At 50.9% G+C, this 17,598-nt stretch overlaps 1 protein-coding gene across 1 annotated transcript in view; it reads right to left on the bottom strand.

Moving 5' to 3' along the window:
- The window catches only part of LOC133347269 (CSC1-like protein 2), a 49,091-nt gene extending 31,753 nt beyond the window's left edge, over positions 1-17,338 (bottom strand). The window contains 1 exon segment of the mRNA XM_061559396.1: positions 16,834-17,338. The gene's annotated coding sequence lies outside the window, so the exon portion shown is untranslated.
- Between the last annotated feature and the right edge of the window lie 260 nt (positions 17,339-17,598).

Raw genomic sequence — 17,598 nt, forward strand, 5'->3', positions numbered from 1 at the left:
GCACAAAGCCAGCAACTGCCAAGAGCCAACGTTCGAATCCCAACTTCAGCCATCCGCGATCAAACTGGGGTTTCAAGTGTCGTGGCGAGCGACGGCTGAACTGGTCCCGGGCCTTCCCCCCACCCCCCCAAGTTGAATTCAAATGAGCACTCGACGAAAGTGTGAACATCGGCGCTTGGGAGGCGAGGGTGGCTGCGCAGCGTTGGCCGCACTGGGCGCTCACGCTTGTGAGGCTCGTGCCGGGCCTAGATCGGTGTCCCGCGTGTGACATAAGTTGGCAGCCTGTGAGACAAGAGGCTCAGGCACACTGAGGAAGTAGGGGGCATCGTACTCGCAGTTGTTTTACTGGGTAGACTACAGATAGGATCCGCGAAGTGTGAACCCCCCACTGCGTCACAGATGAGAGTTCTACTGCAATTATTATAATTCGATTCACTACTGCATGGCTACTGCTGTCTTGGTATTGAGACGACTGTAAGGCCTACTGAGGCTATGCAGCTCTTTTTCAGAAGCGAGCAGGCCACAAATGATATCTCAACGAAGTGGATTATCACGTAGAAATGTATAGCAGCCAAATACCCCAAATGCATGTTGATTCTAAATGTGGAGGGAAAAACCGTAGGACCCGGTGGAAAAATCCACGTGGCCACGGGGAGAGAGAGATACATGCAAACTTTAAATATACAGCAGGCGTCAGGGTCGGGATCGAACCCACGACGTCCTACTCTTTGGTTCTTTCGGTAAAGTCACGTATAAAGAGAAAATAATAAATTAAATACTAGCATACGACGTTTCGATTGCAACACAAGCAATCATCATCAGGTATAAATGAAATAGAAACACAAATCTAGTATGCTTAGAAATGTTATGTAATACAACAGAGAGTCGGATAACATAACAGTCAACACCCTACCTGGTTGATTACGTTCATCCTGAGAATGCTCGAAAGCTCCAAATTAACCACGACGTCCTGTATACCAGGCGAGGTAGTTAACATCTCGCCACTCTGGCACACGTTGGGGGCATGCGGACTCCCACAGTGGCCCACACCCGTGCCAGTGAAGTCCAATCTGTACACGTGAGCAATGAGCACAATCGAGCTAAGCGCAGAAACACTGAGCAGGGATATATTGATCATGAGCAGAGAACTGCAGTCAGCGTGGAAGACCATTTATAAATGAAATAACTTCACTCGCTCCAAGTGGAGAGGAGGGCAAATAAATTACTATTTAAAAAGTGCCGTTTTTTTTGTCTTGGTCAGCTCCTGGCAGGGCCCAACGCAGCGCTGCTTATTGCAGAGAACAGCAAGAGCGTGCTGGGGTTTTTTTGTTCCATCGAGAATAATCCCCTTGAAGCAACAGCGCAATATCTCCCGCGCTCGCGTAAACAAATCACCCGGAGGGCGCCACCCAAGGCGGGGGCAGAGACACCGAGCCTGCACCGCCCAGAGCCTGGGTTCGAATCCAGGATGTGCAACCACCAAACCGCGATTAAACCGGGTTCTCCAGTGCAGCGAGTTTATGACGATATTGGCCCAGTCGCCAATGACTGCGCAAACAAATGACGGCATTAAATACGGGGTTTCAACTTATTTTGCCTCAATCCCCAGCTCCAAGAAGTGATTTTTTTGCTCCTGTTGTTTCCAACGACACGTAAGTGAGCGCTCTTCGCGAGGCTACGGCAAAGTTTCGGCGAGCTGACGACTTGAGAAGCGGTTATTTTCACATCATCTTCCAAGGACCGCTCGCCGGCACAGGGTGGATGTTCTGTCAGCTGAACGGAAATGCCACCGTCCCGTGGCACGACGAAAGTTAAAACTGAAGTTGTCATAAAAAAAACCCAAAAACACCACGAGGGAAACTCCGCCTTGGGATTGCCATCTCCCACGGGATAAACGCGAAGAGTGCCGTGCAGCTGGCGGCTACTGGCAAACCGAATTCGGAGGCTCAAAACACCGCCAGAATCCCGAGCCAGGTCTAGTTAGGCTCTGCAATGACGCCAATTATATTTGTTCGTACGTTGTTGATGCGTACAGTCCCTGTGTGATGTAAGAAGAAGCAGAAACAACGCCCTATGAAGAACATTGTTCCCCCGCGACATTCCGAAAATAAATTGTTGAACAAAGTCGACAAGCGCACGTGTGTGTGCGTGTGTGCGCGTGCGTGTGCGCGTGCGTGCGCGTGCAGCGATAGTGTCGCGGTTAGCGCGTCACGCTACGAACCGGGTTCGATTCCTGCTCATGGCCAGCACCAGTGACCATTATATGTAGTGGTCGCTGGCCTCCCCTAGGTCGACTCAGCCTCAAATTACTACCTGCTGTGGTATGTACACATCGCCACTCGGGGTGACAAAGGTTGCCGAGCGTGGTGCTGACCACCCACCTCCTCGTGTGCTGTGCCGGCCTTCATATGTGCTCGCGAACAGCACTTGCCCCAAAAGTAGGTTAAGGCTATACGGGGGATCTTTGTCTTTGTGTGGTAACCACTCCCTAACTTTAATTGTACTTTCCCCAGCACACGATGACTTAACGAGAAATCTTCGTGAGTGCGTGGAATCTTTGCACGTGTGTGAGCACGCATGGGGGCTTTATTGTAGGTGTGTGTATCAACGCAAATACTTTTATACGTGGCGAAGTGCGGTGCAGTGGTTAGCACACTGTGCTACAAACCCGGCGACCTGAATTTGATTCCCGCTCACGACCAAAAACAGTCCAGGGCCGATCTTAAATTTGGAGCTTTCGTGACTGCAGGAATTACTCTTTGTCACGTAGAAAGATAAAATAATAAAAAAAAAATAGCATATGCTATTATTTAATTTATTATTTTATATTTATACGTGACTTTACCGAAAGAACCAAAGAGTAAGTCCAGGGCCGCTCACGAACCGGCCATGGACCTCCCTTCAGTCGACTCAGCCTTAAATGAGTACCTGGTGCGGTGTGTAAATATTAGGACCGGGGAGACAAAGGTGCCTGCCACATACCTCCCCTCGTGTGCCGTGCCGTGATTCACAGGTAAACGCTGACAGCGCTTGCCACAACGGTCTATTCGGGTTCTATCGGGGGGAACTTTGTCTTTGCTTCCATTCGTGCGAAGAGAGGCGACAGCGCTCACGACATCGGCTGAGTCACCGAACCTGGGCCGGCAATTTGGTTTGGATTCATTTGGGGGTGCGGCGGGGGGGGAGAGAAGTGACCACAAACCTCTCTCTCCCTCCTGTGTCCAGGCATCGTCACTCGAAGAAAGAGCCCCCAAGCATTGGGTAATTCCAGATCTGTCCAGGCACGTTCGTGGACACACAGCCCTTTGATAATGATCTGCTGCTACTGCTCCATGAGAGGGCTGCCCTACACCGAGCGGGTCGTTGGCGGATATTTATTGAGTTCTGTTTATTAACTTGTTAAAATGTTTCACCCGGGAAAAATATATATCTTGAGATGGAAATATCTTGGTGTTTACTCTCCGTTGAACTTCTACGTTGCACCGTGGGCCGTTTGGCGTGAAGTCTGACGTTTCACTCCATGTGCCAGCGGCTTGGCTTCTTATGTATGTTAAACATCTCTCGCACCGTACGTAGCCAACCGTGCTAATCGGGCGAAGGATAACAACGTAGAATCACAGTAGCAAATAATAATGAATATCTCCCGTGCTGCGCCGAAAACTGTCAATATGTATACACACTTGGCTCCTTGCAGAACTCATGGGTATTTTTTTGGCTCCTGGTCTGATATAGGGTGGCCACGCCGCGTCTAAAAGAGAGTCCAATATTTTATTTTGCAGCTCCGCCCTCAGCTGCCCACCACGTTGGCCCCACGGCAGCTGTGCACGATGGTCGCCCATTCAAACACTATCCAGGCCCAACCCTGCTTAGCCTCCCAGCTCGGTCAAGACCAGGCATGCTCCACGCTTGCACAGCATGCGTCATCGTGCGTGTGTGCGCGTGCACGTGTGAGTATGACATGGGAATGGCCGAGCGTCAATAACACGCCGAGAGAGTGAGTAAGCTCGCGTGCATGACAAGGGTGTCGAACCTCGGTGTCTCGCATATCGATTGATCACGAGCACGTGACCTCGCCCGATGCCAACTGGGACTAAAATAAACAATGTGTCAACATCGGTGCTTGTGTGAGATAAAAGCGGTCGGGCGTGGATTAAGTTTGTCCCCATCAACCACCGCCAGTTGCGCTTTGCTCTCTGCCTCAGGTGCTCGCTGACGGCACTTGCAACACCAGTTTCAAGCGGAATCAAGTGTCTCCCATCTTTTTGCTGTATTTGCCTCCGTGCAGTTTGCCGTTCTCTGTGTGCTCTGTGTGTGATGTCCCTCTGTGCGTCCCCTCGCTGTGTGGTTTACGCCATTTCCACTTGAGGACGAGCGCTTGTGTTGCGTTCGAAATGTCGTGATCTATTTAAATTTTATTTCTACATACGTGACTTTACCAAAAGAACCAATGAGTACAGTAGCAACTTCAACCATCCGGCAGCAACTCCCAAGGTTCCTTCTGCAAAGTCCCCAAAGCGAGCTAAGGGTCTCTACTGGCCACAAGCGAGCTCCCTTCCCATCACCGAGTCTCGACAGTAGCGGTCGATCTGATGCAGCCACGAGGTCTGTGGCCGGCCCCTCGGCCTCCTCCTCCCTCTATCCGCGGGTCGGCGTTCCCGTGGCTCGTGGGAAGCAAGCCTCATCTTACTTTCCTGCAGTAGCCCATGGTTACACACAAACTCATCCCACCGGTAGGCCAGGATTCTGCGAAGGAAGAAACCTGGCCACCAATGTTCTATACAGGTCAATAGGGAATATGTGCGCTGCACCATAAACCCAATTCTCGGCCAAGGATAACACCCGTGGCGAGTGGTATCATTCATTATCAACAAGTGGCAGTTGGCATTAAAATCTGCACTCCGCCTTCCCAAAATCGACGCATCCTAAACATGGGCAATGGGGAGACCGAGGCAGCCAGACACTGCTACGACCACAACCGCATTGTGAAGTGTTCTGGCCTTAATAAGTGCTCGCCAACGGCACTAAAGCCCACCAGCCGACAAGGCAATGTGAAGCATCTGCGGTCGTGTCAGCATGCGTTCTCATCCAGGGTGCGTCTCTCGACTTATACGGAGTTTCCAACTGTTTCGCGTGCCAGGTGGAAGTCGGGGAAAATAAAAACAGTGTCGTTTGGCGAGCGGCTAAAACCAAGAATTGATTCATCGCTCGGGAACCCGTCACTCGGAAATTTCCGCACGCGCCGTATGAATGCATGTTTATCACGTAGGCTTCCGCAACCAATATTATCCATAAGAGGTTCTTTTTGGTGAGATTGCGTGTTGCGTTTACTCTCCAACAGACCGGTGTGCGGAACTAGTAACAAAAATTGGCACGTGTTGTTTACTTGACAAACCTTTACTAATTGGCTGTGTCGGGTGGTGGCGGGTTTAAAGACACATTTATATTTCTGAGATCTCGCTAAAAAAAAACCTCTATTACGAATACACGTTGGACTTCTTTCGCACCGTGCGTAGCCAACCCTGCTAATCGGAGCTGCGCCGAGCTGCTCGTTTGCGTACAGAGACGCCGCCGCCGCACCGAGAGCCGACCGCGTTGGCCGCGCCGGTTGCCCTAAGGCAGTTGCCATCGTCACTGTTTTCTTCTGGCCGCAGATTCGGCAACAGGGAGCCAGCTTCTAGCGGGGAATGCGCCCTGACGACAAAGCGGCAGCAACAGCGGAGACGGTTGCAGGCGCGATGCCCCACGGAGGGCCAAGGGTAGCTGACCGTGGCTCACACGAGCGTGAAATAGCATTTTTTTGGCTAGGCCATCGAACCAAGATGGTCGCCGCATTGTGCGCGCTTTCAAATGCGCTTTTTGCGGCCGTCTGGAATGCTCTTCGTATATTAGGAAGCCACTGGAACTATGCCCTTTTAAATCATCTCGATTGAAAACTCGTTTGTTTAGAACTGCTTCTTGTAATTTAGTTTGTTGTCCTTCCCCCACACCTCCCATTAGCACGGTTGGCTACGTAGAAGTTCAACATACATACACACACATCTCAAATGCGGTGAATGTGCAGTCGGTCCATTCCTTAAGCGTTGGATGTGACCCTGAACTTCTCTGCACTGTTCTGGCGGTCGGATCTAATAGACATGTTTACAATTAAAGATTTTCATGTTCTCACAAAAGATGACCTATTCATCCCTTTGTGAATTCACGTGCACAAATGTCACGTGTAAGGTCATGCAAGAGGCTGTGACATATATATCAAAAACATCGTGCCGGGTCTCTGGGACCCAGGGCTACATCCTAGAGTGCAAGGCCACGATGCATCAGCGACAATGTTTGGGCAATCATTTGCCGAAAATGGCGGCGTGCACGGCAATGTCACAGAGTGATGGGAGTTTCGTTTAGACGAGCGAGAAGGAAACGACGCGGCAACTTTTCCTGGTGAAGATTGCCAGCAACTCCTGCCCTACAGCTGCCCTGGTGTATCGTGACCTTTGCTTTGACGATGGTCACGAGTGTCTTATCAACCGACTGAACAGAGGATATGTGATTGTTTGCTGTACAGCTGGGAATTCTGGAGCATCATCACCATAATCATCATCAACATGATCACTCTAGGGTAGATAAAATTAGTAATTTTTAGAGGACTCCAAGATGTACACTCTTTGTTTTTTTCGGTAAAGTCACGTAGGTAAAAAAATTAAACAAATCACGACGTTTCGGGCGCAACACAAGCGTCCGTCATCAAGTGATAAAGCATGGTCTGCTGCTGAGGCCGACTGTTTTAAAAGGTTTGAAATGGGTGGAGCCCAAGGGTCATAAAGAAGTGGGCGGGGCTAGTGATGATAATGTGAGAAATTAGCAGTGTTAATGAAGGATCGGAGAGCGGCCTCTAAATGCTGCTCTCCACAAGCGTGACCACATCAGCCCAACACTCCACTCCCTCTGCTGGCTCCAAATCCAATTCCAGATCGATATAACGACCGCACTCACCGTCTTTAAGATCCTTCCTCAACCCCCCCCCCCCTGTCAACCTCTCCCATCTAATCTCGATCTGCTCCAGCAACTGAGGCTTTCTCTTGACACGCCGTCTTCACTTTTACTCACAGGGAGGTCACTACTCTGGTGACCTCACAGCCTGGATGATCTCTATCCCTTTCGCATTATCGCCACCCCTGTCACCATTCGTGCCTCCTCTCAAGGGCTTCCTCTGTCCATGACTGTGTCTTCTCGAGGAGAGGTAATTATCATGAACCCTTCGTCAATCCACTGCTGGACGAAGGCCTCCTCACGTCGCGATGGATTTGACCAAACTTCGCCACGCGAGTCAGTGCTGGTCGAACCCAGGTTGGCGCGGTGCGCACCCTGTGTATATCGATATACACCCACACACTATATTGATTGAAAACTCGATAAATAACTCATTTGTTGAGAACCGTTTTTGTGTTTAGTTTGTTGTCCTTCCCCCGCACCTCCAGTTAGCACGGTTGGCTACGTACGGTGCGAAATAAGTTCAACATACACACAAAGGGGCACCTCCCAGTGGCAGTTGTCCCTGTGGGCATAAGGGCCGTCCATAAATGACGTCACGCGATTTTAGACGATTTTCCCCCCCCCCCCCTAGTCACACGGCGTCACAAAAGGTCAGAACTCCCCTCAAATATGACGTCACAAAGCTCTGCCCCCCCCCCCCCAAATAAAATAAAACATGCTTCAAATCGCTTTAAACTATTGTCATTGTAGTGCGTATTTAATGTGGCGCTGCACCCTGTTTTAGGAGAAAACATTTATTAAAAAGTATATTTAATCAAGTAGAACGTGTTGTCTATATTTATTTAAATTTGCGCATTTTGATGTGACGTCACATTTCTCAAACCCCTGTCTGACCCCCCCCCCCCCCCAGGTGCATGACGTAATTTATGGACGGCCGCATATGGTAACTTGGTAGATGGCCTGCAATCGAGGATTATAGTCTCCCAGTCAGAGCGGGGCATGGTGGGGTTGGGGGACTTTGATTGCAAACGGCCAATTCCCAAAGAAGCTCCCGAGCACGTGGCGCGAAACGTCGGACAGGCACTTTGCCGGGGCACCACGCACGCGTCCCGCGAGAGCCCACACGGTGGCTGTGGGCGCGCTGCGAGGAGGAGGAGGAGGCTGCTTCATTCACTGTGGCCCGCTGTTGACTTTGATTGCGCGTGACCGTCTAACGCGTGTGTACTCTGCACGCCGCGGGCAAATACACCGTGTATATAAGGGGGGCAGCGTGGCCGCATACAGCCACCGCATGTGTAGGGCAATCATGAAATAACAACACAAGGTGATACTATTGCGTACCAACGCTGCTCTCAGCGAGGGTTATGCAACTAGTGTTGCATTAGTAACCTCTCGCACGGAGAGAGGTTAGGGGCCGTCCATAAATGACGTCACGCGCCTGGGGGGGGGGGGGTCAGACATTTGTGACGATGTGTGACGAGGGGGGGGGTGTGAGAAATGTGACGTCACATCAAAATGCGCAACTTTAAATACATATAGGCAACACGTTCTACTTAATTAAATAGACTTTTTTTTATGTTTTCTCCTACAACATCAGAGTGCAGCGCCACATTAAATACGCACTACAATGACAATAGTGTAAAGCGATTTGAAGCATGTTTTTTTTTGGGGGGGGGGGGGGGAGCAGAGCTTTGTGACGTCATATATGAGGGGGGGGTCTGACTTTTTGTGACGCTGTGTGACGAAGGGGGGGGGGGGTCAAAAAGTCGTCCAAAATCGCGTTACGTCATTTATGGACGGCCCCTTTGGCCATTCAGAGGTCAGAGAACTGGGAAATCAAACATGCTCGTGGTCATAATCACCATCAGTCCTGATCGTTCCACCGATGTTAAGTTAAAGATCATTATAGGCATCATCATTAGCATCTTCAGCACTGATGCATCTCATGGAAGGTCTTGCGGCCTCGATGGGGGTTATGTACAAATAGATGGATATGTGAATGGGGTGGCGTTATTCATTCCGTCATAAAAACATTTCTTCTCCACAGCGACGCTCAATGTCACCGCGTCTGTGTTGGGAAGTCACACAATCGAGATAAATTGTTAACACGGCACAGACAAGGCTCTGTCCAGCCACTTTGCACAAACGAAACAACGTACTGCTTGCTATATTTTTTTAAACATTTCTTGCTGTGGATTTCACACCTGATGATGATTGCTTGTGTTGCAGTCGAAACGTCGTGAGAATTGTATTGTTTAAAATTTTTATTATTTTATTATTCCCCTTCTACGTGACTTTACCGAAAGAACCAAGAATATGAATCCCTGCAGTCACGAAAGCTTTAAATCGAAATTTGTACTGCTTGCTGTCAAGTCCCATCCGAACGGAACGCGTCTTTCTGCAGCGCTGCTTTAAACTCCGGCTCGGGCTTGGTTCGGCTCTCTCGCCAGGGGACCGCGAGAGCCGGGACAACTTCATCGGAGAGAATCCACGAATGCCGCTGCCGTAATGAAAGTCTAAAAGTCCGTTATGGAGACATCGTCCGGGATCCTGCTCCATACAGCCTGACAGTCTCGTTGGGGGCAAGCCCGTGCTCTCCACCACCTTTGTCTCCACCAGTACCGCAAGGGCACCACGGAACGCACCAGCAGGCACTCGTCCGTCTTAGATTTGAGTCAACTTTGGCGGGGAGGGACAGACACCACGAGCCGTGGCCGGGAGTCTAATTCGGGAGGTAGCGTTTGTAGCAAGCACAATGCGTGAACGCCTATGGGGCCGTCCATAAATGACGTCACGCATCTAGGGGGGGGGGGGGGTTAGAAATGTGACGTCACATCAAAATACGCAACTTTAAATAAATATAGAATTGTTATAACAAAACGGATTGTTATAGCAACACTCCTACAACATCAGAGTGCAGCGCCACATTAAATACGCACTACAATGACAATAGTTTAAAGCGATTTGAAGCATGTTTTATTTTCAAAATGGAAATATAGTTTTGGGGGGGGAGCAGAGCTTTGGACGTCATATTTGAAGGGGGGGGGGGGTCTGACTTTTTGTGACGCCGTGTGACGAGGGGGGGGGGTGGGTTCAAAAATCGTCCAAAATCGCGTGACGTCATTTATGGACGGCCCCATAGCCTCAACAGACTTTTGGGCAAGCCCTGTTTAGCGAGGCCGGTACAGCACACAAGAGGGTGGGTGAACAGCAAAACGCTCGGCCGCCTTTGTCTCCCTCGTGGCGATGGTTACACACCGCACCAGGTACGCATTTGATGCCGAGTCCACCTAGAGGAGGCGGCCCATGATCGGTTCAAATAATCGTCACTGCTGTTGGATTCGTAGCACAGCACGCTAACCGCTGCACCACCGCTCCCCAATGCACCCACAGACACGCACACTACTCTCAATGCGCACCACAATATTTAATTATGTATCGAATTCACCACTTTTACAACTTCCCACTGCTTCGCTGTACACGGGTGGCGAGTAATGGGAACCTGTCAAACAGGGATCGGCAATCGACATGCACTGGGCATGGGGGTAGTACAGCAAATAGGTTACTGTCGGATCCGTGTGGGTTGTTTTTTTAGGATCCACCGCTCGTATAGGATTTGGCCAAACAGCCCAACATCTCAAAAGGAAAAAAAACACAAAGTCTTCCCCTATCCAATATCAATCGGCTGTCCTGAGCCAGTGGTGGAAGTTCGACATTCAAGCGACGGGGCCAAGTATATCTCGAGTGCAACCACCGTAAACGTCCCACAAAGTGGTTACCGATGTTATCAAACCCCGGAAAAGGAATGACATTTCTGAGCAGATCCTTGACTTTGAATTCGAATAAAACCAAGGGAGCTGGGAGCGAGAGAGAGAGAGAGAACTAGGTGGGGGAGGGAGATGGATGGAGGGGGGAAGCTGGGAGAAGGGAGCTGGGAGAATGGAGCTGGGAGGAGAATGGAGCTGGGAGTGAGATGCAGCTGGGTGGGAGACGGAGCTGGGTCGGAGAGGGAGCTGGGTGGGAGATGGAGCTGTGTGGGAGAATGAGCTGGGAGCGAGAGGGAGCTGGGAGGAGAATGAAGCTGGGAGCGAGCGGGAGATGGAAGCGGAGGTGAAGGGGGAGCTGGGGACTTGGGAGAGCGGTGGACCCATCCCCGCCGTCGCACTGTATGAAGAGCGCAGTCAGCGACAATCATCGCGGAGTGCGCGCGTCAGCGAGAGCCCGAACACATCCCGGAGCCACGACGCGATCCAGCAGCAGAACCAGCAGCACGTTGGACACACACGCACACAGACACACAGACACACATACAGACACACATACACACACACACATACACTGACAAACATACATACATACAAAGACACACACACATACAGACACACACATACAGACATACACACACATACACACACATAGACACACACACATACACACACATAGACACACACAGACACACACATACAGACACACACACACATACAGACACAAAAACATATACACACACAGACACACACATACAAAGACACACACACATACAAAGACACACACACATACACACACAGACACACACACATACAGACACACACACACACAGACACACACATACACGGTCACAAAAACAAATATCTCACCCACATACAGTACACACACACACTCACTTGCGCACACCCATACACAACAAAGACAAAGCCCCCCACCCCCCGTATAACCTTTACCAATGTAGGGGCAAGTGCTGTATTAGCGAGCACATATTAATCCGTCACTGTGCACGTGGGGGTGAGTTACCAGCACCACGCCCGGCCGCCTTTGTCTCCCCAGTGCTGATGTTTTATTTCTCTCCTCTCACACAGCACCGGGTACTCCTTGCAAGGCCGAGTCAACCTCGGGGAAGGCCATGGACTGGTCCAGACGACCGTCTCTGATGTTCGCCATGAGTGTTCATCTCCCTCGGGCGATGGGAACATTGGGTGCAATAATGTCTGGTTCCTGGATTGTGGATAGCCGCACCTTGTAGTCTAGTGGTAGTGCCTTACGCCGACATTCCCCACTTGCAAGACCAGCCTCCCCAGCAGCTGTTCCGAAAATTGAGCGATAAATCCAGCTCTGCGTACATACCAGACCCAAGCGCGACATGCCATGCGGGTATTACTTGCCATAGGAGCTCGCTAACAGCACTTTCCACAACGGTATGTGAAGGACACACACACTGTGTGGACCTTTGTGTGTGCACGTGAAGTTATTTGTCACGGCGTCACGTCAAGTTTCACAATCTCTCTGTACTGGGTTTTGACGAAGGAGCATCGCTGCGTTGGTGGTGCAACCATGAGCCACTCCCCCCCCCCCCCCATAGCACTGAGTGACGGACAGAAGATCAAAGATTCACCCGTACAGCCTGGATAGACTGTTGGGGCAAGTGCTGTTATGAACGCCGGCACGGTACTCGGTTGGCGGGGGTGTGGACACACCGCACCAGGTACTCATTTGAGGCCGAGTCGACCTAGGGGAAGCCCAGGATCAGTTCTGATAATTCGTCACCGGTGTTGGCCGTGGGAGGGAATTTAACTCGGGTCGCCCGGTTCGCAGCGTAGCGCTCACCGCTACAGCCCCCCCCCCTCGCATCACCACCTCTCACCCAGCTACTCGTGACCCCACGACTCGCTCAACTCATTGTGAAACGAGATTCTAATTTTACATTTCACGCTCAGATGCGAGCGACACTATTTGTCGAGGAAAACAGCTATCCCCACCCAAGTCACGGGACCGCTCCCTCGGGCATCGCTGTCACAACGGTGGCGATCACGCATTGGTTTTCATTTATTTGTTTATTTTGTGCCAAGAATTGTTGAAAATATGTTGCCTTCTTGTTTTTTCTCTTAGCTCGTGTCACGCGCGCGACGGAGAATCCATTGGGGAAACCACCACCTCGCACGGCAGTGTGACTCCTCGTGTTCGCGTGCAGGCTCACATACGTGAATACCACAAATCCTTTCAAAGTGATCCTTTGAACCTTACAGCAAGGGAGTGGCAGGAAAAACTAAGTGGGTTTTACCAACTTTAATATTTGTTGTTTTCGCAGTCATTGTGGTGGCTTGGCTAGAACCATGAACTCACGACACCAGAACACCCAGTTTCATGACAAGCTGCTGAAACTTTAGGATTTGAACTCAGCATGTTGTGGGCTCCAGCTCATCGTTCTGACCTAAGCCACCCACGGGACCTCGCTCCTTCAAAATATTCTGAACACCTCCAAGTTTGAATCAGCTGCCTCACTTTGATCAACTATTCTCGCCGAGTCGTATGTCCAAACATTTATATAGACGATTAGCTCCGTAACAATCGATGTCCATGCATGCACGTAGAATGATGCGCGTGGGAATTGACGTTTTACGATTTATGTCACCCTTGCACTTATGTCTAACGGAGATAAGACAGAATATTATGGAAACGACACAAACATAATCTGTCCTTCAATCTAATCGTAACCTCTCATCGAAACTCCAGCTCTAAAGACACCACCCCAACCACTATTGGTACCACACTCACCGCCACCACCACACACAGACACCGATCAATGCAAGCCACGACTACACCCGCCATCACCACCACTTTCAACACTTACCACCAGAACCAGAACCATTATAGACACCAACAAAACTGCTACTACTGACGACACAACCACTAATGACACCACCATGGCCATCAGAGCCAAAGACCCCCCCCCCCAGTAAACTCCTCGGCCGGCCGACTTTGTCTCCCCAGTGGCGATGATAACACATCGCACCGGGTACTCATTTGAGGCTAAGGTGACAGAGGGGAGGCCCAGGACCGGTTCAGAATCGAAACTCAGGGTCGCCGGGTTCGTAGCACGGGGCGCTAACTGCTACGCCACCGTTCCCCACAACGCTGATCAATGATGGTTGGTGAAGGGGGGAGGGGGGTGAGGTCCATGACCAGTTCGGATATAATTTGCCAGCGATGTTAGCAATGGCCAGGAATCGAATTCCCGTTACGTTATGGACATGCGGTAGATTGGACTCTTGCAGCGTTAGGATGTGGCCGATGTGGGGAAACGAGCGCTGGAGCTGGGGTGGAGGTTCAAAAAGACGCGAGTGGACAAAAATGAAACTAAACTACAAAATAAAAAGTATATTTTTTCCCATAAAACAAAACCCGAGAACGTGAACAACAATGACTTGACACATGAATGCACTCGCTGCTTACAAATAACCCCACGGTCTTCCTGCCGATCTGTGAGCTGCATCGCTCAGCACCCCTTCTAGGTTAAGGGTCAAGCCAAAATAAATAAACCGTTGTTCCAAAATTCATAAAATTAAGCGACGGGCATCGCAGTATACACAGCATCATACGAACGACACAAACGTAACCTATTCCTCAAATTGTAACCTCGAATGGAAACTCCATCACCACTAAAGACACCACCACACTCACTATTGGTACCACGATCACCGCCACAATCACAGACACCGACCAATGCAAGCCACTGCTACAGCCACCATCACTTTCAACGCTTACCACCATAACCAGTACCACTACAGACAGCAACACGGTCACTGCATCGCGTGGCGCTTTCAGATGCGCTTCCGCGACCGTCTGGAACGCTCTTCATTCCTATATTAGGACGCCACTGGGAGTTGTGCACTTTAAAATCCAGATTGAAAACTAATTTCTTTAGAACTGCTTTTTATGTTTCGTTTGTCATTTCTTCCCCCGCACCTCCGATTAGCACGGTTGGCTACGCACGGTGCGAAAGAAGTTCAACGTACATGCGTACGACTGACGCCACAACCACTCGTGGCACCACCAAAGCCGATGTCCAATCCCATCGTTGTTCGTTCTGTTTACCAGTTCACATAGCGGTGACATCACAGCGGTGCTCCCCCTCCATACGCTCGGACCTCGAGCGGTGGGGGAGGTCGCCCCTCCCCCCACCATCCCCCCTCCCCCTCCACCCTCAATTCGTCCACGAAAGATGTTGGGGTCTGACACTTTGTTTTTAAAACTGTTTACATCCCCCAATAAAATCAACCTGTTCTAAACTGTAGTACGCGCCTGTGTTGAAGCGTCAAATGAGAGCATCCGGTAAACCATAAATATTTGTTCATCGGGGCTGTCACTGCTGATCATCCGCAGAAAGGCGAAGTCAGTCCACAGTTTGGGTGTCTAAATAAATGCCCCTGGTTCGCACAAGTCTGGAAACCCATTAGGTGGATAGACTAGAATAACATTGATCCTGATGTGGAAATACCAAACATAAGGTAATAAGGCAATGTTCTTACTCAGTGATGCAATTGTCAAACACCCCATTGCAGTACTCCTGAAAACTCAATGAGGCTTTGATGGATCAAGCCATTGCTATGTATAGTCATTGCATACGGGCAAAAGATACAAGATTATATTCCAAAACACTAGCACTCTCAAATTGATCTCGAGCTCATTCAGCGATGTTCAGCTTGAGAGGGCCATGGATGTACGATGGGAATTGTTGCCACGAACATGGTTGTTTGACCATACTTCACCAAGCTGATCAATGCGGGTTGGTGAAGGGAGGTTGTGCCCAGGAGCGGTTCAGGTATCATTCGCCACTGATGTTAGCCGTGGCCCAGAACGGAACTCAGGTGTTATTACCATCTGCGATATGGGAACATTCACTCATTAGCAAGCACATCAACGCGTTCTGGCCGTCTGACTCGAAGATCTGAACCCAGCAAGGGAGTCTTGATTTATGGCATTAATAAGCGATACCATTAAATATTTACCACGTCCATTTGTTCTACTTTCTATCTGGGGTCCGGAGCGTTGGTGCAATGGTTAAGTACATCCGCTGCTATGTCGCCGGCGACTTGCATTCGATGATCGGGCACGTCTAACAGCAACAACAGCTTGCAGAGTGTCGATCATCCAAACCGATGCTGGGCACCCTCCTCTCATCGTCAACCAGCACTGACCAGCGTGGTGAAGTATGGTCAAGCAATCCCCGCATAAGTGGGGCAGGGCGGCCTTCATCCAGCAGTGTATTGACCGGGGGCTGTGCATTGTAGAGGTGCTATTGTTGGTGTTGCTGGTGTTGTTACTTGCTCTGTTGCTGGGGCATCGAATCATCGTGTAGTTGTCTGCACGACGACACGGAAAACCGGGCAGGCGGTTGCGTAACGAACACCTCACACCACATTGCGAAAACACCACTCGCCACCACAACTCCGAGCGAGCGGGTGAATGAGAAGTGGATGGGTGAGAGGGTGAATGGATGGGGTGACAGGGTGAGTGGGTCGGTGAGTGGGTGAGTGAATATGTGGATGGGTGAGAGAGTGAGTGGATGGGGTGACAGGGTGAGTGAGTGGGTGAGTGGATAAGTGGACACGTGAATGGGTGAGAGATTGAGTGAATGGGGTGACAGGGTGAGTGAGTGAGTGAATACGTGGATGGGTGAGTGGGTGAGTGGATGGGGTGACAGGGTAAATGAGTGAATACGTGGATGGGTGAGTGGGTGAGTGAGTGGGTCGGTGAGTGGGTGAGTGGATGAGTGAACACGTGAATGGATGAGAGGGTGAGTGGATGGGGTGACAGGGCGAGTGGATGCGAGGGTGAATGAATGGAAGGGTGAAAGCAGTGTGGGTGACAGCAGTGTACGTGAATGGGTGAGCGCGCGAGGAAGTTCGTGTTTGTACGGTGAGAGAAGACTCACACCACCATCCCTAGTCTGCTCACCTTCTCATCCGCTCACCTCACTCACTCAGCTACTCATCCACTCACTCACCCGCGCACTCCAAGTCACCCACTCCGCCCTCTCACTGGCTCATTCACTCAACCTCTCAGCCACCCACTTACCTGTGCAGCTGCTCGAATGCGCGGCGGTGACTTGAGCTTGGGAGTAAATCTCGGGGGCTACTTCCACGAGGTGAGCTCAGGTGAGATCAAGTGCGTTCGCTCCGCCTATCTCCCTCTCTCTGCGGTCCTCTTTCGCGTCTCTGCCTCTGTGGTTTCCCTCCGTCTTCTACGGGTTTCTCTCTCTCACTCTCTGTGTACGAATGCGATCTTCACTCTGCGTCTCTTTCGCTTCTCTCCTCTCCCCGCGTGGTTGTGAGCGCGTGTGTGTCGCTGCGCTCTCGGTGTCACCTCTGGTTCCGTCTCGTCTCACCGACTCTCTGGTTGTCTCCGGCTAATGTCTCTTTCTTGCTACGTGCCTCTCTCTCTCTCCCCGTGGCTCTCTCTCTCTCTCTCCGTCTTGCCTCTCTCTGTCTTGCCTCTCTCTCTCTCCCCGTGGCTCTCACTCGCAGCTTGCCCGGCTCTGCTCTTGCGCGTTACGCAGCTTCAAACTTTTCCGCAATATGACGTGGCCCAAGCCTCGCCTCCTTCCTCCCTCCCTCGCATGTGTCTGCCCAAGGCGGCGAGAGGAGGGGGGGAGCCCTGGGACAGGCGTGGGGAGGTTTTAACGTGAGACGGAGGGAAGCGAGATAGGAGAGGCGATAGACAAGAGGTGGGTGAGGGAGGGAGATAAGAGGATAGAAGGCAGGGAGATGGACGAGACAGAGAGGGGATGGGGGTGTAGATGAGAGATGGGAGACAGAGACGAGAGATAGGAGAGGAAACAAC

This window comes from Lethenteron reissneri, chromosome 25 (genome assembly GCF_015708825.2).
Source record: "Lethenteron reissneri isolate LAM-NWPU_2019-01 chromosome 25, ASM1570882v1, whole genome shotgun sequence".
NCBI lineage: Eukaryota > Metazoa > Chordata > Hyperoartia > Petromyzontiformes > Petromyzontidae > Lethenteron > Lethenteron reissneri.